Source organism: Capra hircus, chromosome 18, assembly GCF_001704415.2.
Source record: "Capra hircus breed San Clemente chromosome 18, ASM170441v1, whole genome shotgun sequence".
Classification (NCBI taxonomy): Eukaryota; Metazoa; Chordata; class Mammalia; order Artiodactyla; family Bovidae; genus Capra; species Capra hircus.
Genome location: NC_030825.1, coordinates 14,964,254 through 14,988,392, shown reverse-complemented (window position 1 = coordinate 14,988,392; position 24,139 = coordinate 14,964,254). Strand labels below are relative to the sequence as shown.

Sequence of the window (24,139 nt, the reverse complement as noted above, 5' to 3'; positions counted from 1 at the left end):
CCCCACAGATCTGATCAGAAACAAGCCAGGAAGCCACTTTCCAAGGGCAGGTGTATAAATAGTGAGCAGCGGCGTCCATCCCCCCAGGAGTGCGAGGCAGGCTCGCCCAGCACAGGGATGACCGCTGTGAGCAGGGCCACCTCACACACCTAACGTCAGGCCCTTGCTCACTCTCTGCACAGCCCATGGGCGGTCATGGAGGCCCCCCCACCAGGCCCAGGAATGGCCCTGGGGCTTCTCAGCACAGCCCCTGGTGAGCACCAGTGCCCAGCCTGGCTCCGGGCATCACCACAGCTTTTCCTTCTGGGGCTCAGGGTGAAGGGCAGAGCCAGGGACAGTGCTCACCCAGGGCTCACCAGCGCTGCTGCTCCTCCCTCCCTGAGGACAGAGCCAGCACTGCCATCTGAGCCCCTCCCAGCACACACCTCAGACGAGACAAGCGTCCTGGCCCCAGTCTATCGTGAGAGCCACCAAAACACGTGGATCATGCCATGTCTCTTCATCCACAGCCATCCCAAACCGAGCACTGACATCAGCTCAGCACTAACCGAGAATCACGATCTGCGCCACGCTGACTGGAGCTCCGACACTGGCTCAGCTCTAACCACCTGCCGATGCGGACGCAGACCTGACCCGAGTTCAGACACCAACAACACCGAGCACCTGCCGCGTGGACACAGATAATCACCCGCCAACGCGGACGCAGATAACCACCCGCCAACGCGGACGCAGATAATCACCCGCCAACGCGGACGCAGACCTGACCCGAGTTCAGACACCGACAACACCGAGCACCTGCCACGTGGACACAGATAATCACCCGCCAACGCGGACGCAGATAACCGACAGCACCGCCCAACCGCGGGACAGCAGATAATCACCCGCCAACGCGGACGCAGACCTGACCCGAGTTCAGACACCGACAACACCGAGCACCTGCCGCGTGGACACAGATAATCACCCGCCAACGCGGACGCAGACCTGACCCGAGTTCAGACACCACTCAACACCGAGCACCTGCCGCGTGGACACAGAACTGACTTACCCATGGACACCAGCTCAGCCTTAACCACGCACAACATAACCAGTAACCATAAAGAACAAGTGAAACAAGACGGAAGTGGCGGCAATCAAACTCCAGAGAGAAAAGGAAGCTGCCTCCTACCTTGTGACCCCTGGACACAGGCCAGTATGTCCGCTCGAGGGCTGTGCGGTCCACCCGCCTCTCTGGGTCCACACGGCTCTTCTCTCTGGGCCGCCAGCTGACCCTGTGAACAACACACGAGGGTTTAGACGGGACACTCAGGAAGCGGCCCCAGGACTTCCTGGTGGCTCAGTGGTAAAGAATCCACCTGCCAACGCAGGAGACATGGGTTCAATTCCTGGTCCAGGAAGATGCCACACGCCTCGAGGCAATGAAGCCCGCGTGCCGCAACCCCTGGACCTGTGCTCTAGAGCCCATTGCAACTGGCGAGTGGCTCCCTTGACTGCAACTGGAGAAAAAGCCTGCTTCCCGGAACGAAGACTGAGCATGACCAAAACAGTAAGTGAAAAAGCAGCAGCAGCCCTGGGACAGTGCGGGGCTCAGGAACGCCCACCCCCTGGGCACGGGGGGGTGGGCAAGGGGCCCCGCTGGACGGCCCTCCCACGCCATCCTCAGGGGTCTCCCTCAGGTGCCTGTCCCGGGCCCCACCAGCCCCCCTCCGCCACCTACGTGTGTTGTGCACACTTCCCCATAGTCACACCTCCACGAGCGTGGGCATAGACGGTCATCGGCGGGCTCGAGGTTTCTACGGCAGGGTTTCCATCACACCATCCTTATTTCTCTACCCTGCGCCCCCTGGAGACACCTAAGTCAGCAGCAGATTCTAGCATGTTCTTGTGGGTCACTGCAGTGTCCCTGGGAAGGGGTGTCACTCGGGGGACAGTGACATCACTGCCCCTCCCCCACGGGCACCCCCTCATTACTTTGTGCGGGGCCAGCTGAGGCCCCACGATGCTCTGTGACGGCGGTGGGGAGGGCTCCTGGGACTGGACCCTCCTCTGCGGCCTCTGCCGCCACTTCCTCCAGCCCCTCTGGTCCTTGGTGTCTCCCTGTGACCTTACAGCCAGCAGCTCATGGACTGGGACCCCTCTGCCTCATCGTCTCCCCCACCTGGCCTCTTGATTACTCCTCTGACTCCTCTAACACACTAGTCCTTGGTTCCCATCCACAGTCCCTGCAGGTTAGGAGGAAGGAAGGAATCATGGCTTCTAACAAGCACCTCTTTAAAAACTGCACTGGATTCGCAGGCAAAAGACGGGTTCCGTCCCAGCCCCTGCACTAGCTTCCGAGGATGCCCGGTCCTGCGCCCCGGCTTTCGGTGCCTCTTTTAGGACATGAAGGTGAAGACTCGTGCCTCCCTCAGGACCGTCACGGAGATGGAGAGAAGTCGTGAGGATGTGAGAGGTCCCAGGCCTGAGAGGCTCTGGAGGTGACAGCCCCCTGCCCAGCAGCTGCCAGCCTCTCTGGGAGCCCACATAGGACTCACACGCCCGTGGGTGTCCCGGGCCTGGTCTGATCCTCCATGCTTCACCCGTACCCTGTGTCCAAACGCGCGCTCGTGAATCTGGAGCGCCCCCCGATAACCTGCCTTCCTGCACTTCTGCGGGATTTCACATTTGAGAAGCACACGAGGGCCCTCCTAGCACAGCCGTGCTCGCGGAGCCATGGGTTCATCCTCTCCAGGTGCATGCTGGCTCCCACCACTCTCCTCTGATTTATCTAGGATCGTTTGGACTGTCAGCGAAACATAAAAAATTACTGCCTGCAGAGGCCAAATGCACTGCAGGCTCCTATCTCACTTGCGGTCTAATTAATAGTTTCCAGGTCGCCATGGCCCATGGGAGCATCTGGGCCTCATCTCTCCAGTCCACAGATGTCGAGGCCGGGCAGAGGCTGGGCTTCAGGGATCCCTTCTCACGCTCGTTCTTCAAGGCTGTTTGTTCCTTTTTAATAAATTGGAGAGCAGTGGTGTGCATGTGTGTGGACATGTTTGTAAAATAGCCCGGCTCTTTGCTGGGGGGCTGGTGGCGCCCCTTAAGATCTGTGAACCTTGTGGGACCACGAGGGCCTTCTTGAGACCCTTGGAGACAACGGACGACTAAAGACAGTATTCTGAGGCTTCCAGGAACTGCAGTCCTTTATTCTAAGGCAGGCTTTCTTTCTATTAAATCTTTCCCAAGTATAGCAGACAGACAGAGGCATCCAGCTTCCTGCACTGCCAAACCCTGGACACGCCTGTGGACGGGAACCCCGACAGGAAGCAGAGCGTGGCCCCGCTGCCCTGGGGGCCAGTCCAGCCAGGCTGTCAGCAGGGCCACTCTGCTGGTGGAGTCAGTGTGCGGCTCCACCCGTTCAGCACTGTGGGATGCAGCATTCTGTTATTCACAGTTGTGGTGAAATAAGACTGGCCGTCCTGGTCTCTGGTCACTGCGCCAAGTACATGCGCAGTGCTGTGGCTCCATCACCCTCACCTGTTCCCAGAGCCCTTTTCATCTTGAAAACCCCAAACTGTCCCCACTAGATATACCCCCATCTCCCCAGCCCCTGGCCCCACCTCTACTTTCTGTCTCCATGGATCTGACTGCTCCAGGGACCTCATATCGGTGGAACCACACAGAATTTATCCTTTGGTGTCTGCTTTATTTCACTTGGCACAATATCTCAAGGTTCATCCATGTGGAAGCATGCGTTAGAATTTCCTTCCTTTCGGGGGCTGACGCTCCATTGCATGGATGGACCACATTTTGTTTATCCATCATCTGTCAGTGGATATTTGTGTTGCTATGCTTCTTGGCTGGTGTGGACAGTGCTGTTGTGAACACAGGTGTACAAATATCTCTGAGACCCTGCTTTCAATTCTTTTGGGGTATCAGTTCAGTCCAGTTCAGTCGCTCAGTCATGTTCGACTCTTTGTGACCCCATGAATCGCAGCATGCCAGGCTTCCCTGTCCATCACCAACTCCCGGAGCCCACCCAAACCCATGTCCATCGAGTCGGTGATGCCATCCAGCCATCTCATCTGTCGTATGCGTGCCGTAAACAGAACTGCTAGATCACATGGTATTTAATTATGCTTTTAATTTTTTGAGGGACTGCCATGCTGTTTTCCACAGTGGCTGCACCACTTTGCATTCCCACCAGCAGAGCACCAGGCTTCCAGTTTCTCCACATCCTCACCAACACCATTTTCTGTCTGGTTTTTTTTTTAAATAGGAGCCCCTGGTAGCTCAGCTGGTAAAGAATCTGCCTGCAATGTAGGAGAACCCCCTGGTCCAATTCCTGGGTTGGGAAGATCTTCGGGAGAAGGGATAGGTTCAGTATTCTGATAGGTTCACTTCAGTATTCTGGCCCGGAGAATTCCATGGACTGTGTAATGTATGGGGTCACAAACAGTTGGACATGACTAAGCAACTTTCACTTTCATCCTGATGGGTATGAGGTAGTATCTTGTGATTCTGATTTCCATTTTCCTAATGATTAGTGACGCAAAGAGCTGACTGACTGGAAAAACCCCTGATGCTGGGGAAGATTGAAGGCAGGAGGAGAAGAGGGTGACAGAAGATGAGATGGTTGGATGGCATCACCGACTCAATGGACATGAGTTTGAGCAAGCTCTGGAAGATGGGGAAGACAGGGAAGCCTGGCGTGCTGCAGTCCATGAGGTTGCAAAGAATCAGACACAACTGAGCAGCAACAATGATCAGTGATGTTGAACGTCTTTTCATGTGAAAGATCTTTCCACATTTTTTGTGTAAATTATGTCTGCATGGATGTGGCTTCCAGCACAGGTTACAACGAACAGGGCTCTGAGAATATAACTGGGGAACAGCCTTTGTGAGCACATGTGAGCATCATCCACCTTCAACTCCTGGGAGGGGAGTGGGTGGAGAGAGAGGGACATTTCAAAACTCTTGCCCTTTTTCTGTTGGGTTCTCTTTTCCTTGTTGGTTGGTAGGAGTTTTGTGGAAATACATTCTGCATAAAAGTCCTTTATTGACTGTGTCCTAACAAATGCTGTTAAAAAAAAAAAAAAAAAAAGCTATGACTCTTCCTCCAAAGGTCGTTCCTTCTGCGGCATGCATCATGCCGATCTATCCATCCCTCTGTCTGTCCATTCATCCCCTATCCACGATCAAGATCCCTGCCTTGTTTAGATCCTGATACCACCCCCCTCACTCCTCCTGAGACCCAGCAGACTGCCACCCCAAGGGCCCTCCTTCCACGGGCTGCATAAGCCCCCCTCCCAGGGCACCAAGGCATCTGTGGGCTGGTCCAGGTGGCCATCCACCCCTGCCGTGACCGCGTCCCTTCCCAGGCGCTGGGAGCGCCCAGGCCCTGCACCTCTGTCTATGCTGGTCCTGCTGGATCTGAACTCACCGTCCACAGCCTGTGTAGCCATCAGAGCCCCTTGCCCATCTCACCCTGGTGACGAGGAGCCAGGCCCATCCCAAGGTTCTCATATCACTATCTGTTGCAGACTCTGTTATTAATGAAGACAGAGATGACAGTGGCCGAGCTTGGCTGGAAGCCAGCCCTGGACTAGAGCTGTCCACGACTCCTCCAAGCAACCCTGTGAAACAGGTTCCAGTGTCACCCCACCCTACAGATGAGGACCCTGAGGCCCAGATGGGCAGAGCAACTCTCCCCAACCACACACTGAGCAGACTCCACTATTCCAGAGCAGCTGGCAGCCCGGCATGGGGAGCGGGGGCACTCCTGAGTGGTCTCCACGTTACTGAGCTGAAAACCAGGATAAATAAATGAACCAAGGGATGAAGCCTGCAGCAAACAGCACAACCTCAGAGCCAGAGGACAAAGTGTCAGCATAAACGCAGGCCTCCCCATCAGCAGGGCCACCTGGGACCACACTGTTCTTCCTGTAAAGGAACAACAAGAAGGTAAAAGCCAAGACAATAAGCAGAGAAAAAGAGCCTGGGAATATTCCCCTAAAGCAAGCGTGATTGCTTTGGACACTGGGATCTGGGCGCAGCTGGAGAGACACTGGGCTGTGATAAGTGTTTTATTTCACTTGCTGCCGGCACGGGGGATGAAGGCTGTCTGGAGCCTGGAGCGTGAGGCCGTGGAGAAGCTGAGGCGATAAACAGGCAGGGTGAGAGCTGCCGCACGCCCAGCCTGTGCCCCAGGCTGTTCCCACGTCTGCTGACACTCACGGTCGGGCTCTGGCAGAGGTTTTCCCGGCTGCTGTCACTGAGCCATCGGTGCACATTTCCGGGGGCCCTGCCTGCTCAGTGCTGCGGGCGGATCCTGAGTGTCGAGCACGAGCCGACTCCCTGGCTGTCTGTCCTGATGAAGGATGCATCCGTCCTCAGGAAGGTGGCGGGGTTGGGAGGCTGGGAGCTGGGGTGCAAACCCCCTTCGGCCAAGAGGTCAGTGCTGTGGGCCTTGCAGAGGGTGATGCTGCGGTTGGGGGTGGGGTGGGGAGGGGACACCCCCGAGCACCCTCTCCTATGGCTGGTCAGATCCCCACCAGCACCCAGTCACCTGGGATCTAGGATTTGAGAGAAATGCCCCCACTGGGCTTGGAGTCTGCTCCCTTGAGAGCTCTGGAGGATGGGCAGGAAGTTCCTCCCATGGGCTCCCCCCCAGCCAGTGGGAGCAAGAGCGGGAGGCGCTGAGCAGGTGCCTGCCCCCACTTCCCCTTTGGACGGTCAGAGGGGACCTGCCCACTGACCTGCCACACCCACACCCGCTGGGTCACCACCTGTGGTCTGGAGTCCCAGCTGGAGACTCACCAGCTGCACTGCGGCACCTCCTCCATGGCTTCCCCTGGCTATCCCTCCCCAGCCTGATTTACATGCCCCGGGCCAGACAGGTGCCTGGAAACGCCCGTTAGCTCGGTTCAGCTCAGGATTCTGAAGCACAAGCGTGAGGCAGCCAGAGGCCACTGACCCAGAGCCCAAGGCGCCCGGTGGCTGAGGGGGGAGTAGCCAGGGGAAGATGCAGGCGTGGGGCCGGTGGCAGGGGGCAGGGGGAGCCCAGCCGGCAGCCCCGTCCCAGTGATACCTGGGGCGAGCCAGTACCCACGGCAGGTTTGCTGTGACACACACCTCCTCATGTGTAGACTGGGTGGAGAAACACATGGGGTGAAGGAAGGAGGACCAAGGAGAAGCAGGATTTGAAGAACGGAGGGGCCAGCTCGGTGAGATGTGGCCCTGGGGAAGCCTGGCCTCGAGGGCTCTGCCCGCCGAGGGTCTGATGGCCAGGAAAGCAAAGACCCACGCTTTACCTTGGGAACCAGAACGCCAGACGCACCTCTGCAGCCCCAACATGGCCTCAGGGAGAGAAGCAGCGGCTAACGAGCACTGGCTGTTTACCCAGCGTGGGGTGTCAGCTTGGTAACCTCCATGGCACTCCCTCAAGCAGTGTTGCTCTTGCCCCCGGGGCTCGGAGTAAATGACTCGCCGAGGTCACCACAGCAGCCTGGATGCCAGGGACCACCTAGAGTGTTCCATCTCGGCCGCCAGACCTGTCAAGAGGGATGCTCAGGCAATGCCACAGGGAGGCGCCCACAAGCCTCACCCAAAATGATGGAGGGCAGCCCTCAGGGGGAGCTGGGCACACGCCAGAAGGGCAGGACGAGTCTGATGGGTCAGAGCAAAGCTTGGCCATGGATGCAGGTGCTACGCGGGTGACCGCAGTCCTTCCCGGAAGCAGATAAACAAATGGTGGGGGACAGTGCGACGCCAGAGGATGGACATAGAGGAGATGACAAGAGTGCACCCGAGGAGGAGGGACAGAGCAGAGAGGAGGGGACACGCATGTGATCAGGCACACGCAGGCGGGGGCCGAAGGAAATCAGGAAATGGGCGGGGGCTGTCTAGCGAATGGCTTTCTCGTGGCCTGTGTATCTGCAACACTTCATAGGGAGATGTGGAGAAAAGACAAAAGTAGGGAGAGGGTTGGGAAGAAAAAGAAATAAAAGCACCGAAATTTGAACCCGGGGGATGTAGAGCGGACTGGCTCCTCTGTCCCCGCAGCTCAGTCCCCAGCACAGGCACCTCACAGGCTTGAGTGGATGGGGCAGACGGCTCAGACTCAGAGGCAGGGTCCCAGGAGGGCCTGGAGCCTGGGATTAATAGAACTCTCAAACACTCGTGCCTGGGGACACTTGCCAAACCTCACCAGGCCGGGAGGACCCCCCATGGCCCGGGAGAGTCACCGTGACCTCTTCCCTGGGGGAGCATAGCAAACACGCCACGGCTGCAAAGACCAGTCAACAAAGAGTCAAGAAGAAAACAGGCGAGAAAGCACCATCAAGGCCCAACCAGAAGAACGCCCACAGAGCCAAGCAGGGGCCTTTCCTTGGAGTCCAAGCAGAACCCCTGAGGTCCAGGCCCCACGCAAGACATAGGAGATTCAGATGAGGCCGAACTCATCCCCAGAGCAACGTTATGCTTCCCTCCAAAGGCCCCCAAAGACCCCACTCCCTAGGAGCCCCCACGACCCCATGACCACGAAGACCCTGTGAGGCCTCCCCCCACCATGGGTCCCAGTCCCCCCGTGTTCCTCCCCCAAAAGGCAGAGCTGCCGTTGCCTCCCTTCCTGCCGGGGTGAACCTGCCCCACCCCGGACTGCCAGCTGCTCACCCTCACTTCCTCTCCTCCTCACGCCCCCTAGCCGAGTGGCCAGAAGCCCAGTGGTCAATTTGGTTTAAAAAAAAATTAGCAAGACAATTAGTTGACACCACCACTTGCTGCCCTTTGTCTATTAGCCCGGAGAGTCTGAGGGCCCCTGAAGCTGGTGTGGCCGCCCTGCAGCGTGATGCGGCCCAGGGACTAGTCCCTGCTGACTAACTGGGGCTGGGTCAAGGAGGGACCTGTGACTCTGTGGGCCCTGGAGCAGAAGGCGGGAGAGCACGCCCTCCACCGGGTCAAAGGCAGCGTGGCGTCCTCTCCGAGTCTGGGCCCTGTGAGCATCTGACCACCGCCAGTCCTCCTGGTGCAGATGCCCAGCATGGGGTGCCTGGATGGGGAGCTTGGCTACGGGAGCCAGGCCCTCCTGCCACACAGCTCTGGGGGTGCCATATGGTGGTCCGTGTACCGGACAGTCCTCCAAGTGGTGGCACTGACCTCCGACACCACCCAGCAGTCATGATGGTCAGTTCCACACAGGCTGGGGGTGGGGGGCCTTGGCTACTATCTTACGGGCCTCTAAGGGGCTGAGGCCTCGGTGCAGGAAAGACCACCTGGACAGGGCTCAAGCCAAGAGGCCTGGCCGCACAAGGACAGCGGGACAGCAGTCTGCGGGAGGGACACTGCCTGGGCAGTCGGGCCCCACAGCAAATCCCCCGTGTTGGCGGAGCACGTGGGACTCTGTCCAAAGCTCAGAACACACCCCTGCCCCTGGAAGCCTGTGTGCAGGGCAGCACGAGGAGGAGCCCGCGGTCAGCACTCACCAGCCCTGAGACAGCGCACAGCCCTGTGGCCACAGCCTGTGAACCAGCCCCACTCCTTTGGTGGGCTCCTAGGGGTGGACATGCCTGTCCGTCTGCTGCCCCTGCTGGGCGGGGGGCCGGTGGGGGGAGCGAAGATGGGGTCCAGACCTGCTCCTGCAGGGTGGTATCTAAGCTGCCCACTTGTCTCCCCGAGCTGGCTTTAGTGACTCTCAGCAGAGACGTCCTGACACCCAAGTTCCTTAGAGGACCGGCTTCCTGCGCTTCCTGCCACTCTCCCGCACCCCGCCCTGCTCCCGCCCAGCTCCTCCCCCACAGCCTGCCATCTCCCTCTGCTCAAGGCAACTCCTGGCGAGCAGGACTCAGGCTAAGGGCCACCCTCAGGGAAGACACCTGATGGTCACTGCTGACCCTACACAGGACTGTGCTCATCACCACTACTGTCCAGCTGAGTCCCGCAAGAGAAGGTGTATGGTCAGTGAGTCCCGGCCCGGCCTCTCCTCGTGGGCCCCTCCTGGGAAGGTCCTGCTCCACGCAGAGGTCCCCAACTCTCTGCAAACCTAGGGAACACAGGGCAGGCAGCCCCTGACTCCGGGGTCTAACATGTTCCAGAAGAGACTCTCAACCCACATGGTCCCGATTCTTTCCTCCACTTGGAAGACTGGATTTTCACAGGGTTATTCACTCCGCTGTCTCTGACACTGCGGATCCGTGACCAGGGGCCCCAGCCCATCTTGGGCTCATAGTCCTTCATTTGCCAGAAGCTCTGTTTTATTGCCCTTTGAATAATTTCCCAAGATAAACCCTTGAGAGTTTCCTTGTAAGCACTTAGGCCTTTGTTTATGAGGATCTTAGATCCCTTAAGAGTGTTTAGAACTCACTGAAGCGTCCTCTTCCTGCCCACCACCACCTCTCAGGGAGCTCAGTAGACTGGAAGCTGTCCTTGGTCTCTGGGATCCAGGGTTCCAGGAGAGACACCACCAGTCTGGAGCCTTTGCCTGGGTGGGAGTGGGGTGGCCCGGAGGGGAGTAGGATGGGGGTGGGGATGGGGGGTGGGAGGCCCCACTCTGCTCCATAGGCTCAGGCTGCTTTCCCAGAACAGAGGTCCCTGGGGAGGGCCCACTCCTCCTCCTGTAAGAGCAAGCTTGCAACCACACCTGGCATTCCTGCCCCCATGAGAACCAGCCGCCTACTAGCCACCTGCCAGCCATCCTCCCCAGTCTCCTGAAATGAAGGGCCGGGCGGCTCGCGGGGCCCCGCCCTCTACCTCCTCTGGGCTGCCCGCCCCCTCTCGTGATGTGTTGACCGCTCCTGCCAGAAGCCTCTGGAGCCTGCCCAGCTCTTTTGTTATTTCAGGTTGCTGTGTTTCCAGCCCAGATTCCCGTAGATTACCACCGGCATGGAGCGGCCTCTTCCGTCGGAGCCCCGTGAGCCTGATTCCGACCCCTAAGCACAAAGCAGTGCTGTTGGGGGGCAGAACCCAGTGAGAGAGTGGGTGGCACTACATGGCCATGAGGGGCGTGTGTCCTCGGCCACCAGCCTGGTGGCTCTGGGAGCCGGTTCCCTGAGATTCTGACAGCAGGCAGCCCTGAGTCCTTGTGCACCAGCGGCCTCAGGGGTACCCACAGAAGCCTCCTTCTGGTGGCTAGGGAGCCCCAGGATCCCATGGGCTCTGGCCCCTCATCCTCCAGGCCACCCACGGGAACAGCAGCAACCTGCCAGCAGCCCCCTCAAACAGGCTGCCCCCTGGCGGGCACACAGCACATAGGGTGGGGTCCTCAGCAGGTGCGATGCATGAGGGCTGGGGCTGCCGCCGTGGACACAGACATGCTGGTCCATTTATCCTCTGTGTTTCCAATTCCCTCCAAGCTGGTTTTGGGGCCAGTACTGGGTGCAGCACAGGGCCTCCATATTGGATGGGGGCTCATAATTTCAAAAGGTCAAGGTGGGCTTTTCCCCGAAGGAAACAAGCCTGGCTGACCCTTCTGGACCCCTAGAGTGTGGCCTCCTGCACCCCACCCCCTTACTGTGGGCCCTAGGAGGCCATGAGACGCATGAGAACTCCGGTCCCCACGTCAGAGTCACAGCGACCTCCAACCTCTCCAGACGCCTCCCAGGTTACACTGGGGAAGCCCCTGCAGGAAGGAGGCCCTCCATATGCTGGCCCAAGACCCCCACTTTCAGCTGAACCCCAACATAGCTCATCTTCTCCAGCTTCTAGAAGCTGCAGTCAGTCCTTGGCTTACAGCCTCATTGCTCCAGTTTGTCTCAGATCTCTGCCTCCTTCTTATAAGGGCCCTCCCCTCCCCCTGGATGATTCAGACTAATCTTCCATCTCAAGATCCCTAACTCAGTCACATCTGCAAAGTCCCGTTTACCAGGTCACATTGCCTGGTCCAGGGAGGAGGTTCTACTATCTTTCAGGATCATGATAGGTGGGTTAGGATTTGATAACAGAAGAAGGAAATGGTGGCATTTAGATCAATGTCATAGTAAATAGGGGGCCACTGCACATTACAGAGGAGAAAAGTACCCAGAATTGAGTGGGAAGGTCTGAGTGTCTCCGAGGCCCAGCTCCTCGGGTGGACAGCAGGCGTCACAGTGACTCCTGCATCCTGGGGCGAACATGAGGAGGCTGCTCCCGACGTGCTTCCTCTGCTAAGAGGTAGCTCCATGGGCTGGGGTGGGTCCTCTCCACTCGCTGCTAAAGCCCCCAGAGTGTCTGCTGCTTTGTCACTATCGCAACCACTGTCACTGTTATTATTATTAATCCAGACGCCTCAAGACCCTATAGCTTCTAAAAGAAACAGAGGGTTCAGGCCAAGTGCTACAACGCTTAGCATCCCTCTAGCAGCTCGACCCTGAGGATGTCTTCCCTCCCACGTCCTGCCGGAAATTTCAAGCCCAGAACCTTGAGTGAACTCGCACTCCTTCTGGGCTGGACCTCCTCCAGTCCACAGGGCCAGGGCCCCCTGGTGCGGCGGGGAAAGCTGATCAGTGGCAGGGGACAGAGCTCCTGGGCCTCAAGGTGAGGCATTCTGAGCTACTGAGCTGTGCTGAGCCATCTCTTTCCTTCCAGGAACTCTTCCTTGAACAAATTCAAACATCATCCAAGTGGTCCTGAAACCACCCCTTCCTCTGGAACCCAGTAATCCAGAGGCCCTGCTGATGCTCCCTCAAAGGTGAGGTGGCACAGGGTGGCTCAGCCACACACACAAGTTGCCTGGGTCTATGTTGGTCTCCTGCAACTTTTCATCTGTCAAAGCCTTTTCCCATAGTTCTGTGCTACATTCCACTGAAATAACCTTGGCTTGGGACACAATCACACATTTACTTATTTTATGGATGTTTCCTTATATTACACAGAGGGCACAAGAGCCCGTGCAGTAGCAGAGAATGCAGAAGGAAAAGAAACTTCTGGACCATCATTTCGATTTATCTCATTCCAAAACTGAGGAAAGGAAAGTGTTCAGCAAGGAAAGTGATCCCTGCTATCTCACACACACTCACTTTCCACAGAGCTCAGCCCCATGGTAGGAACAGGGTTTGGGGGACTTGGTCCAAAGATTTAACCTCCCAAAACCACGTCTGCCCAATGGGCATAAAACAAGCAGCTACTTTACGGTTGTGGAGATGAAATCAGGGAGCACAGGGCTGCGTGTAGAAACTGCTGGCACATAAAGAGCATCGATGCTGTTGAATGATCATTATTGAGTTTCCTCCCCTGGTTTAGCACCCAATTTAGCACCACATTCTCACTGTTTGGATGCTTGATAAACACTTGAGGAATGAAGGAGACCACAAGTACAGCCTGCATCTACACACCAGCCAAGAGGGAATGACAGCTTGGTTGTGAATGACAGCTTGTCTTAAATTGGTTGGGGCCAATGTCCAGGTTTGGGGCTTGTTTCCAGTACCAGACATTAACAAACTGAGAACAGGATGCATGTTTTATATGTCTATGTCTTAAGGAGCTGCTGAAGATTCTACTTTGAAACTACAAAACATTATTGGAAGAAATTAAAGAATCCAGATAAATGGAGAGATATACCATGTTCATGGATTCAAACACTCAATACCCTCATGATATCAATCTTTCCTCAAATTTATCTATAGATTCAAAGCAATAAAAATCACAGAAGACTTCCTTTTTTAGGTAGAAATTAATAAGTTGTCCCTAAAAGTTATATGAAAATGCAAAGGATTTAGAATAGCCAAATGGTCTTTAAAAAGAATCACAGAGGAGTTACACTATCTGACACTAAGTTTTACTATATATCTATTGCCATCAACAGAGTATTTGTGTTGGAGTATGGAAAGGCAAATAGTTTAATAAAACCAGAAAAAAGAATTCAGTCTAATATACACACATAGAGGGAAATAAGATTAGATATGGGTGCACCCCTGGCAAGATTGTGGGGGCAGCGAAAGGAAACTCACTCAAGACTCATAACACAGAAAAGCACCACCTCCTCCAGGAACCCATGTTTCCAGCTCAGCTCTGACAGCTCAGCTGTTTTGGTTGCATAGGTAGATTTCTCTCTGGGCACCTGAACTTCTTCGTTGTTAACATGCAGGAATTGAGAGAAATGATTGCAAAGACAGCTCCACAGTTCTGTTACACTGAGTTCATCAATGTTTATAGAAACACAATTAGCCTACCACCTCCCCATCTCCTGCACTATTCTAGCATACACTCAGCTTCATAAATTCTACTTAAGGTCAAATTAACTGGAGGAATTTTTAAAGAATACTGCAACTCCTGGAGAGAGAAATTGGAGCCACAGTGGGGATAGTGCAAAATCCACAGCGCCCTTGTTTTTGCCATGATAAGCATCCAGAGTAAGCGCCCCGGCACTCCTGCCAACCCTAGGCCCCAGGCTCTCCACTGAACCCCAGACCCACTCATCACCCACAACACGCCAGCTCTGCAGGGTGCAGATGACAAGTAACAACATTCTGAAGCTGGGGGTTCAGGAAGCAGGGAGCACAGGGAGGGTGGGGTTGATGAACTGGGGCTGGAGTTAGGAGGAAGGAGGCCCGGGAAGGCAGCACGTTGGTGGGGTCATCCACACAGCTGTCCTCTCTGGGAGTCACGGATGTGTTCAGTCATTCCTTACTCATCCCAGGGAGCTGCTTGGCCTTAGACCTGGCATTAGGCGACCCAGTCATTTATTCAATAAGCTGTGTCATACTCTTTCCGGCCCCATGGACTGTGCCCTGCCAGGTTCCTGTCCATGGGGTTTTCCAGGCAAGAATACTAGATGGGTTGCCATTTCCTTCTCCAGGGGATCTTCCCAACACAGGTATTGAACTCACGTCTCCTGCTTGGCAGGCAGAATCTTTACCACTAAGCCACCAGGGAAGTCCCAGGGGACCCAGTTGAAGTTGACCTTCCAAATGCAGGATTAATGCGGTGTTCATCCTCAGGCTCCAGTGGCTACAAGAGAGATGGATCCACACTGACCCAACTCTGTCGGGGGAAAAGCAACTCCAAGCACACTCACTCACTCACTCATTCCCCCTGCCGCCTCCATCTTTCGTACCTGCTGTTCCCTCTTCCTAGAACAGTGGTCTTCAAGGTGAGGTCCCTGGACCCCAGCATCAGCGTCACAGGACACTTGTTAGAAATCTGTCACGGGCTTCACCCTGACCAGTGGATCAGAAGCTCGGGCGTGGGGCCCTGCCATCTGGGTTTTAACAGGTGCCCTGCAGACTCAGACGCACTCTCAAGTGGGGACCACCCTGCCAGAATGTCTTCGCAGCCCCCTCTGCCCAGCTGACACCTACTCATCTTCAGCACTCCCCTCCTCCAGGTAGTCGGGACCCGCCCTAACCCCTCCCGCTTCCCCACTACTACCCCTGATGCTGCTCCTACTTCTCTCCTGGGGGGGGGACGTAGAACGAAGGAGTGAAAGAATCCGGACTTTAATGAGCCTCTTCTGGGGCGGAGCTGGGTCTGAGCTGGAGTTCTCAGTCCCTCTCGGGAGGCAGAGAGCAGGATGGGCTCTGGGGGCCACCTTAACAGCTTCGGTGGGGGGCACCAGAGCCCCAGCTGGAGGATGTCCAACTGTCACAAGCTGTTCAGCCTGGCCCCCGTGGTCTGACCGGGCGGCCACTGTTCACTTCCTCGCTCTTCGTCTTGGGGCTGGTAGTTGGGTGGAGAGTTTTGAAGCAGCCCCGATCCAGGGTAAACAAGCTTTGACAATCCGAAGAAATGGCCTAAAAATAGGCTGGAGGCTTGATTCATGGGGGGAGGGATGCTTGGGGATGAGAACCCCCTCTTCGGGGCTGACTTATTCGGGCCTGTCAGGAATGAGGAAGGTGACTGTCATGCAGTGACTCATCTGGGAACTCAGCAGTGACCACTGCCCGCCAGCATTTGATTTTTCCCAGGCAGCTGACCTCCCAGCTTTGGACACAGCTCCAGGACCCACAGAGGAGATGGTGCAGGGGGCGTGGGAGGACTGGGTCCAAGGTGGGAAAGGCCTGGGGCTGACGCATCCCCCCCCCAACCCCTACTCCTGAGGACCTAGAGAGACCAGTCCATCTGCCTCACTGCTTCATCCCCCAGGTCCTGACTAGTGTGTGCCCTGAGCTCCTTGTGCTGCAGGGCCTGGCCTACGACAGTACCTCTGTGCATCCCAGGGGGATGTCCTCATGGGAAAGGTGGTGGTCTCTCCAGAACATGTTCCTATCCTCATGGCAGTGAGCCTCCAACAGCAAAACAAAAAGGCCAAGTACCTGGACCTGGGCCGGGGGCATGTGTAGTCTCCTGGGAAGTCCTGGGTTGGTTCACTGTTGTCCTTTCAGCACTGGTGTGCAGCGAGGGGGCCTCCTCTTGTCTTTGGCAGCAGTTTCAAGTCTCCTGGGGCAGGTTGGTTTCTGTGCTTCCCCAGATCATGGGCTTTCTGAGCCACACCCCTGAGCCCGAACATGGCCTGGTTGTCACAGTGAGGTGTTGCTTTAGGCTCATCCCTCCATCCACACACCCATCTGCCCATCCATCTTCCCATGAATCCAATCATCCATCCATTCACCCACCCATCCGCCCATCCATCTTCCCATGAATCCAATCATCCATCCATTCACCCACCCATCCTCCCATTCATCCACCCATTCGTCTGTCCACCTATCCATCCAGTTACTGTCCATCCATCCATTCATCTATTCAGCCACCCATCCACCCACCTACCCATCTACCCACCCATCCAAGAGATGCAGATGAATCGGCTACTCTGAGCTGCTCCCTACACCTGCCCTGGGAGCACCAAGCTGATTGAAATGCTCTTCCCCTGTGTTCCCCTGGAACCCAGGTTGGAAGGGACATGTCTCTCCTCAAAAAGTGTAGTCTATGTGTCGATCAGCACACAGCTACAGAGAAGAGGAAAAGCACCAAGTGTGACTGCAATGGAGAGGCACCCATGCTGCTGGCGGGGGGGGGGGGGGTGCTGGGGGGGGGTGCGGAGACCAAGGGAAACTTCCAGAAGGAGTTGTATATGTCTTGCATCCCAACTGAGTTTCAAAGCCACTTGTAGAAGGGGCCTGGATGCTGTCCACATGGACATGGGACCACTCAAACATTCACAGGCTGTGTCCGTGGTACCAGCAAGGCCCACCTCAGGTGGGTGCCCGGGGATGGAGCTTCCATGTGGAGCCAATGAGTCAGCTGCCAGCCGAGGACACGGGACTGTTTTTCCAGCCTCCGAGAGCCACCTCCTGCATCTTGTGCCATTATAAGCAGTGACTTAAGCATCTGGGGAGCGGATACAGGGGACTGCAGACAGCCTGGCCGGGGCAGGGACGAGGATGGGGGTGCGGAGGGTAAACATTCCCAGCCCCAGTGAGCGTCTCCCCACGGGGGTTCGGTGAGCAAGTCAAACGGCTTTTGTTCCTTTTGTTTTTGCTCATTCCATAAAGGATTTTACTTGACTCATGATTTCCCAGCTGGCTCCTTCTGCAGCTTAAGAAAGCAAGAGTGAATAATTGCTCTGGCTTTTTGCTTCTTGGGTTTTTTCCTTCCTTACAGGAATGTGTAAACACCCTGAGGTTTTACAGACGGGTTGCCAAACCTCGTGTGTTAGAGACTCCACATGCTTTCGGGCAATGGCTGGCATCCTCGCCCAGGGAACTGGGCTGACCCTTTTGGCAGGTTACTCTCACCCAGCTATCAAGGACCATGGCCTGGGGTGGGCTGGATCATATCCTGCCCCCCACTGCCCCCACTGCGTATGTTGAAGTTCTAGCCTCCCGGATCTCAGAATGTGACTGTGATTGGAGGTAAGGCTTTTAAAGAGGGAGTTTGGGTAAAATGAGGTCATTGGGGTGCAGCTGTAATCCAACACAACTGGGGTCCTCGTGAGAGGAGAGGATAAGGACCGTCTACCTGCAGGGAGAGAGGCCTCAGAGGGAACAAACCTGTCAGCACCTTGATCTTGGACTTCCATCCTCCAGAACCGCCCAAGGATAAGCTCCTGGTGTCTAAGCTGCCCGTCTGTGGTGTTTCCTCAGGGACCCGAGCCTCCACCCTCTAGCCACCCCCAATAATGGGCAGTAACCCCCAGGCTGGGTGTGGCAGACAGGCCCCATCCCTTCCCACACCCCTCCCTCTCTGGGGCATACCCACTCCCTCAAGGCTCTGGGGCGGGGACATGAGGGAGAAGGGTGGGGAGCCCAGGGAACCCCACACGGAGACAGTGGGTGAGGAGGACCCTATGTCAGCCTGTGCCCAGGGCTGGACAGAGTGACCAAGCTCTGGAAGACCCCCCTAAACCCCGCAGCTCTCCCTGTTGTCCCCTGGGTCCCTGCCCACCTTCCTCTCCACCAGGAAACCACCCAGGGCTGTGCCGGCCCCCTTGTGCTCCCCACACAAGTCACAGCTTGATGAAGCAGGGGGCCCCTGCGGCAGGTCTGAGCAGAGGTGGAGGCCAGTAGAGCCAGCCGACCGAGTCTGCGGCCCCCAGAAGGGCATCTGTGTGGGCTGGGCAGCCGCTGCGGGTAGCAGGGGGGACGGGCTTCTCCACGGGGCACAGGGCTGCTCAACCTCAGCACTACTGACATCTGGGGCCTGAAATGAATCATGACCCCCAAAACGTGCTGAGCCCCAGATCCTCCCAGGAGAGGTGGCAGGGACTCTCCCACAGGGCCCCTGCCCACACCGCGACCTCCACTCTGGCCTCCAGACTGAGAGGATCATTTCTATTGTTTTAAGCCCCTGTGTGTGGTCCTTTGGTGTGGCAGCTGCAGGAAACTCATAAAGGGTACAATTCTCTATGGGACCTTCCCCCCACTGGGTGCTTCCCCCACAGAAGGTGCCAAGAACATCCCTGGCCTCCACCCACCAGATGCCAGGACTGCCCCTTTCTCAGGTTGTGACAACAGAAATGCATGCAGATGTTGCCAAGTGTCCACAGGGGCAGAGCTCCTCTAGGGCCCACCCAGCTGGATCTGGAGACCCCAGCCTTCATTCCAACCTGTCTGCCTCCGCCCTGCATTCTCTGTCCCAGAACGATGGCACAGTGGGCCTGCGGACACTTGTGCCCAGACTGTGCCCCCTGAGGACGCATGTTCTGCTCTCGGCCGAGCCTCAGGCACCCCTGCCATGGGGGGAGGGGCGTCCAGTCTCCTTGTCCAGGTGAGTCATTCCTGCTGGGCAATGCCCTGCCTTTCATAAGGCCCATGGTGGGGTTGTTCATAGACCTAAGGGCACTGGGCACCTACCCCCACTGCCTTCCAGCCTCATCTCTGCTCCTCTCCCATCTTACCCCTCGCAGCCAGGCTGGTCTGTCTCACAGCTGCTTCAGGGACCACCTGTGTCATCACTGCCCGGGTGACTCCTGGGCCCCACGCCAGGAGTCAGTTCGCTCTTGACTCAGCAAACTCCTACTCAGCTTTCAAAACCCATGTGAAATGGCCCCTCCTCAGAATCCTCAGAGGCTCTGCCAGGCATATGTACCTCATTCTCACTCCACACTCACCTAATACCTTGTCAACAACTCTACTAAACCTCTGAAACACTGGTGCGTGGACTCTGTGTGTGGTTTCAGTGTACCCCTCTGACTGTGTGTATGAGTGTGTCTGTGAGTGTCCTTTCAGTAGAGCAAGAGCTCCGGGATGGCTCTGTGCACACCTGCATAACATGACTCAGCGCCTGGTGTGTCACTCAGGAATTGTCACAGGAATGTCCATCTTTGGGGCTGTGTCCCTGGCCCTCCTCTGGGCTTTCATGAGAAGACCCCAGTTCACGTCAAGTAGCAGCACATTCAGCCACAGGCTGAGGACACACGACGTCTGGGGCCCACTCTTCTGAGCCTCCCAGGCCCCAATAAATAAACTTCTCATGAAGCCACGGAAGCACTTTTAACCCCTGCCACTGCCTTGCAGATGTATGTCCGCCAGCTGAGCGTGTGAGCTGACATGTGGTGTGCAGACGTGGACGTGAGCAGATGAGTGTGTGAGAGGCATGTTGAGCACATGCGCCTATGAGTGTATACATGGCATGTGCATAGGACGTGCTGGTGGGAGATGTGTGTAGACATGCACGTGCACAGCTGTTCCAGGGCCACGAGGATGCTGGCAGTCTGGGTCTGCAGGAGGAGAGGCCCTGCTGTAAACTGGGGAAGGCTGAGGGGGCTGATGCAAACCGGGGAAAGGCCCTGCTGCGGGCAGGCTGAGGCCCGTGGTGCAAACTGGGGAGAGGCCACAGGCCAGGGAGCTCAGAGGCTTTTCACACCAGTGTCCTTCTCTTTCCAACAGCCCCCAAGCCACTAGAGGGAACATCATGGCTGCCAAGAGCCGGATGGCGCACCTGTCTCCCAAACAAGGAAGGGTTTGCACCTCCCCCATGGGCACTGGCATCGGCAGAGGGCCCCCTGTGCCACCCCACGTTGCCTGTGCTGCTCCATCCCAGCTCTGAAGACACTTCATTATGCTTGTGGTTGATGCCTCTGTATTCCGTAGACCCCGAGTTTCAAGCAGCATTTATTACCATATTCCCCTTGTTCCTGGCCCATTGCATGTGTATAACAGGTGTTGAGGCTGAGTGGTCAGCACACCTTGTCGGCTGACCTGCACACGGAGACCCAGCACTGCTCTGGCCGCCGGCTCCGCCTCCTCATCACAGAAGTATCAGAGGCGAGGCATGACATTGTTCCAGTGCTCCTCAAGAGGTCCTGTCTAACTGTCAGGGCCGGACTGACGGGATGGAGTGCTCGCAACACCACCCCAGCTGACCAGGACAGGCTGGGCAGGCCAGGCCTGCCCCTCACAGCACTGTGGACAGCTGGGCTGCTGGCCCAGGGTGGGCAGCGGGCAAAGGCTTTCAGCTCTACTCTGCATGGGGGACAGATGGTGTGGGGGGAGGGAGCAGAGACCAGGGGCTCCGGAACAGAGGGCCCGCCCTGTCTATACCAGGGCGTCCTAAGACCGACCACTGGGCCATGTTGAGCCTGAAATGACGAAGGGATGTGGAAACTCAATGTGGCAGACATCACACTGGCACGTTCTAAGCTTCACCCAAAGGCAAAGCAGTGGACAAAAGAATCCAGTGGTTCCCCACACCTATGTCACACATCAGTGTTAAAAACTAAAGAATCTTCTTCTTCTTAACCACATAAGAGGAGACAATGAAATCAACTTAACCACTTCTCAATTTTTTCCTGGCTCTCTCAACCAACTTGCCATTCTGGACTGTAAAATAAACAAAAACCACAAGGACATGTAGAAAAGCCCCAAGCACACAGAGGGCCAAAAGGCAGAGCTTTGAACCCCATTGCTGCACCGAGGCAGACCTACCTAATCCACCACCGAGTGTAGGTACGGCACTCTGGCAGCCATTACCAGTCGATACCAGCCAACTTGTGAGATGAAACCTGTCATTCGTCCATCATTTGATCCGGAATCAACCAAGGTCAGGAAGGGGAGGTGACTCACCAGAAGGGGCTGGACCTGTCTCCTGAAGACCAGCTGAGGGCGAGGGCCATGGAGGGGAGCGACACCCTGGTCTTGGAAGACTAACCATAGGAACCCTCTGCCGCATGGCTTTCACTCAGCGATTCTGCTACAAAACAGAGCAGCTGGCTTTTCTCAATGAAGGACAACAAGCTTTTGGAGGCTCTGGTGGGGCAGAAACAGCAGAGACTGCCCCTGTGCCATCCAGGCCCGGCCCCTGGCCCTGCCCTGGAGAAGATAGGGATCTAAGTGGCCTTAGTGGACTGAGAGGAAACTGTCAGCTTCACTTTGCCACACTTGGGTCCTGATTGCCTTGATAAGTGCATTTTAAAGAGTCTGAATTGAGTGGAGATTTGCTAGTCCCAGGCTCCAACCCTAGGAGATCAGAAGGCGGCTTTGAGCTGCCAGGGGCCTCAGCTGCTGCCAGAGCCAGGCCTAGGCATCTGTCTGCCCTCCTGCCACCCCTGACATCACTCGTGTGGCTCTCACCCCCACGCAGGGACTCAAGGCTGACTCTGCTCTCTCTCCTCACACCAAACCCCATTCCTCTTCACTCCCCCCACACCCAGCTCCACGGTTACTGGGGGGGCGGGCAGCACGCACAGATGGAAGTGGGCAGAGACCCCTCCCCTGGGAACTCACAGTCTGGTATGGACCCCAGGGAGGGGCACAGATGGAACCTGGGGGGATGGTTTCATTGCCCCAAACTAGAAGCAACCAAGACGCCCTCCCAGGTGAACAGGTAAGTAAGCTGTGTGCACGAGACAGCAGGTCACTGCTCAGCACTGGAGAGAAATGAGCTGCCCAGCTGCGGAGAGACACGGGGGAGGGCAAACCCAGCACCAAGCGACAGGCTGTGCAAAGGCTGCAGGCCCTCTGACCCCAGCTCCAAGACATTCTGGCGAGGCAGAACCCTGAGATAGTGACAGGGCCAGTGGTGGCTGGGGGGTCGGGGCGGAAGGGTGAACAGGTAGGATTTTTAGGGCAGTGAAACTGCTCTGGTTGAGACTGTAATGTGGATACAGGTCTTTATCCACTTGTCCAAACCCACAGGATGAGCAACTCCGAGAGGGGCCCTAACGTATACTGTGGACAGTAGTTAATAATAATCTATCAATATTAGCTCATAATTATTAATATAACAAACACCACACTGACATAAGATGATAATAATAGGAGAAACGGAGCGCATTTACACGGTAACTTTCTGTCCTCTCTGTTCAATTTCCCAGAAGTCTAAAACTGCTCTAAACAAGAAACCGCTCTGTTAATTAGGAAAAATAGGAGGGTTGGTGGTTTTCACCACAGTCCACTCAAACTTTCTCTCCTCAGATACCAAGTTGTCTGGTATGTTGACCTCCAGGATGCTAATGCAGGGATAGGAATTAAAGACAGGGATAGGTGTCCTTTGGGGGTCCTTTCTCTCACTATTGGAAACCCCATGATACAGCTGAAGGGAAAATTGTATTGGACATGACAGGGCTGGTTTCAAAGTCAGCTTTGCTGTCTGGTTGGGGTAAGCAGATCTGACCCTTGGAAGAACCAGGAGATGCAAAGACTCTACCTCAAGGACTGACGGGGTGGGGAGGTGTCTGGAGTGGGAGGAAGCGGTGAGGGGCCAGCCTGTGGCGGGGGGTTGGGTTGTGGCAACTCACATGGGAGTGGCTGAGGAAAAGGAGGGAGCTCGGATACAAGGCTTGCTCTGAAGCCAACTAATCCAGCGAAGGCTTCATCCAGCCTCACATCCTGGCTGGCCCTCAGGCATCTCTGATGGACGCGCCCGAGCTGTACCCCTCCCCCAGCTTGGCTCCTTTGCACCCTTTTGAACAGAAGGAGCCTGTCCCCAAGTTGCAATGCTCCTGGCTCTTGGGAAGGTCAGTCCCACGGGAGGTGAATCCCAGCCCATGTGTGATATTTACAGTGGAGGGTTCTTATCTCCTTCGGCTCACTCAGGGGTCAGGGCCATGAGGACCCACCAGCAGCTCAGAAATCCGTAGGATGCAGAGATCAGAGGCCCCTCAGGCACAGACCACCCATAGGCACCCAGACACCCAGCAGCCCTTGGCTCCACGGTGTGTCCAAATGTCTTCCTCTGGGTTCAGAGGTACATGGCTCCCAGATGAACCAGCCCCCTCCCCAAAGCCAGTGATCTCATTCAGATAGGAAAAAGATAATTTCATATTTCAGAAAAGCACTTAAACAGCAAAGTTCCTGCAGAAACCACACATGGAAACCCACTGACAAACAGGCCAAATCCCCAAACCGAAGTTCAAAATTGCAGAGGGTATGCATGGTGCTGGGGGGGTGGGTGGGAGCAGAGAAGGGTGTGAAGGCAGAGAGTCCACCAAATGCAGCCAACAGCAGTGGGGCCCATCCTGTGCCCGGCCCCCATCAGCCCCTGCGTCCCACCTCCTCACTGTGAGGGGTATGGGGTAGCCCCCAGCACTGCCACTGCAGAGCATTTCCCCCTAAAGCTGTCTGTCTCCTGAATGTCCTGGCACATCCAGGCCTCAGCCTAGCCAGGCCTGCATCCCTCAGGGAGGAGGAGGGTCCACGGAAGGCTCCTATCTTATGACTGGCCAGGCAGAATTTTCTTAAAACTTTATCAAACTCTCTCATCAAAACCAAACTTTTGAGTCACTTGTTGCTGGAGAGACTAACCACTGGGCGTCTGGACCATCTACGAGCACGGCCCTTCCCTCCCATGGGAACCTTCCCCACCGTGAAGCCCT

General features: G+C 56.3%; 1 long non-coding RNA gene across 1 annotated transcript in view; it reads right to left on the bottom strand.

Annotated features, from left to right (window-relative positions):
• Window positions 877–24,139, bottom strand: part of LOC108637961 — a 120,725-nt gene continuing 97,462 nt past the window's right edge. The window contains exon 3 of the long non-coding RNA XR_001919436.1: window positions 877–1,268. This is a non-coding gene — a long non-coding RNA (uncharacterized LOC108637961). The remainder of the gene's footprint in view (window positions 1,269–24,139) is intronic.